This window comes from Cynara cardunculus, assembly GCF_001531365.2.
Source record: "Cynara cardunculus var. scolymus isolate 2C chromosome LG 15, CcrdV1, whole genome shotgun sequence".
Taxonomy (NCBI): domain Eukaryota; kingdom Viridiplantae; phylum Streptophyta; class Magnoliopsida; order Asterales; family Asteraceae; genus Cynara; species Cynara cardunculus.
The window spans coordinates 1,423,621-1,426,287 of NC_037542.1; positions in this window are offsets into that span (position 1 = coordinate 1,423,621).

Genomic DNA, 2,667 nt, shown 5'->3' on the forward strand with positions numbered 1-2,667 from the left:
AAGACCAAGTGTAACCTATATCATCGTTAAATCTTATCTTATAAAACCAATGGAACTTCAAAATCGTTAAAATTCATGGCTCCCGCCGCATTGCACGGGTACACAACTAGTGTATATGTATATATGTATATTCACATGTGATTATGTACATTTGACCTTGGCCGAGACCTAGGTCGCGGTCCAAGTCGTCCGTGCACCCTTTTGTTGACCATATTTCATGATCACATGTGATATAGGTGTTCTCATGTTTTCATACTTTGACCATGTTCTCGTTTGTGCCTTCCTCATATTGATATGCACATATATACAATAAGAAGCCTTCAATCATGTCTATCACATTTATCCTTTTTAAATTTATTTTTAATACAAAACCAACACATTAATTGTTAAACCTTTCATTTTATTCATTTAATTTCATATTCATTTTCATTTTATATATGAAATCAGAATTAATCAATATATAAATTAAAAATCTTCCTAATTTTGATTTACATGACAATTTAGTATAATTAAAAGTTTATTACAATCAATATATACATAAATTTAATTAGAATAAACCATTGTACTCACATTATATTTCAAGTTGAGTATTATAATTTATATGATACATACAGTATCATCTTGATTTGAGTGAATTATAGGTTTGATCCTATGTTTTAACGAAAGTTATGATTAGCATCACTATTCTCAATTAATTATGGATTTGGTTCAGTTGATGTGAATTTTTTTACATCCCTTTCGCTAATAGAGTTTAAAAAAGTCTGTTAACTCAGGACCTCAGATGAATGTATAAGAGATATAAGGAGTCTAGGACCTTATCGGGCCTTCACCAATAACCTAAACTATCTCCTCTTACCAACTATTAACAACTACTTCCCTGCCCACCACTTTTTCCATCCTTGTTGAGCCTCTCCCATCATTACTCTTCTTCGATCATCCTAACTCCAATGATGTCCATCCTACGTGAACTGTTCCCTTTCTCAGCACGTCGACTCCAACCCTATTGCAACCACCTACTCTCTTCGTAGCCCTTCACCATCTCTGACAACCACCCCACCCCCTTTCACCACCACCCACCACCTGTAGCAACTCAGAAAAGTGGTCGGGAGATCCTTTGAGAGAATCATATATCTTAACTGATGCACCATGGAGGGAGGCGGAGGGTTGTGTGAATGTTGTTAACCTTTCTTCATCAAATCAAATTGACCCACTGTAAAACCCAAAAATTTCGAGGAATAAAATAAGGCATTTTTATTATTATTCTATTTTTATACATATATATATATATATATGTTAAACTAAAAATTTGAAATTTGAAATAAGTCAAATTGTTCACTTGCGGCTAAGGGCTGAAGATCCCATTTAGAGGGGGGGAGCCTGCTGTCAGCATGGGAGAGGTAGCAGAGGATCAGGCGATGCCTGGTCCATAAAGGGAAACTGCGACCTGCATGATTGTAGAAGACAGTCTCACAGCCCCAAACTCGGGATTCTGCCGATTTGGTCAACTAATAGGCCAAATCGTGCGAATATACATTGAGGGCAACAGGTTAAGGTAGTTACTCTTTTGGGAGAAGAAGGGAATCGTTGAGCTTGAAAGAGAGAAGCCGGAGTTCAAACCAGCAAGAAAACCCCCTGCTTCCCGCCGTTTAGAGGTAAATACTCGACCAAATTTATGATTTAAACAATGTTTAGCCGTGGCTTTGGCCCTGTATAGAACCCTAGAAGGCTCACGTCCATACTTTGTGTTTTGGGAGTCGATTTCAAGGATTAGATTTCATTGTTAAACACACAGTATCGCAGCCTGCTTAGAAGCCACCTTAGAGAATGTTACACAGGAAGCTCTGCATAAGAGCTCTGCATCATGTGTGTTAGACAGAAGCTCTGCATGAGAGTTTTGTGTCATACTAGCCAGAAGCTCTGCATGAGAGCTTCGTATCAAATTATGTAAGACAGAGGCTCCGCATGAGAGCTCTGTGTCAAGTTATGATAGATAGAGGCTCTGCATGAGAGCCCTGTATCAAGTGTGATAGACAGGAGCTCTGCATGAGAGCTTTGTCTTGTTAGCCAGAAGCTCTGCATGAAAGCTTCGTATCAAGTTATGTTATAGTGAAACTCTGCGTGAGAACTCTGTGTCATGTTAGACAGAGGCTCTGCATGAGAGCTCTGTATCAAGTTATAAATACCACAAAGGCTCTGGTCGTGAGACCAGAAGCTCTGGAAGAAAGAGACCACAGAAGCTCTGGTAAATACCACAGAGGCTCTGGTCGACACCACAGAGGCTCTGGTCGATACCACAGAGGCTCTGGTCAACCACAGAGGCTCTGGCCCTCTCCAAGACTTAGCACAGAGGCAGTCTTAGAGTTTCATCCTTAGTCCCGATGGTTCGATAAGACTTTTAGAATAGCGAGCAAATAGTTGACCATAAGATGACTTTTATAGTCTTTTGAGGAAATTATCATTTATGTACTATTCGCTACTATAAATTGTAGGTTGCCAGTCAGCGCCGTTAACTAAGCAATCAACGCTATCAGGTGAGTCTTCATGAGACTTACAATGGGATACATACCTATGTATAAATTTATTTTCAAGCACTATACGATTTATATGATGATGGTACAAATGCATGATGTTTCAGTTTACATACATGATATGTTTTACATGTATGAC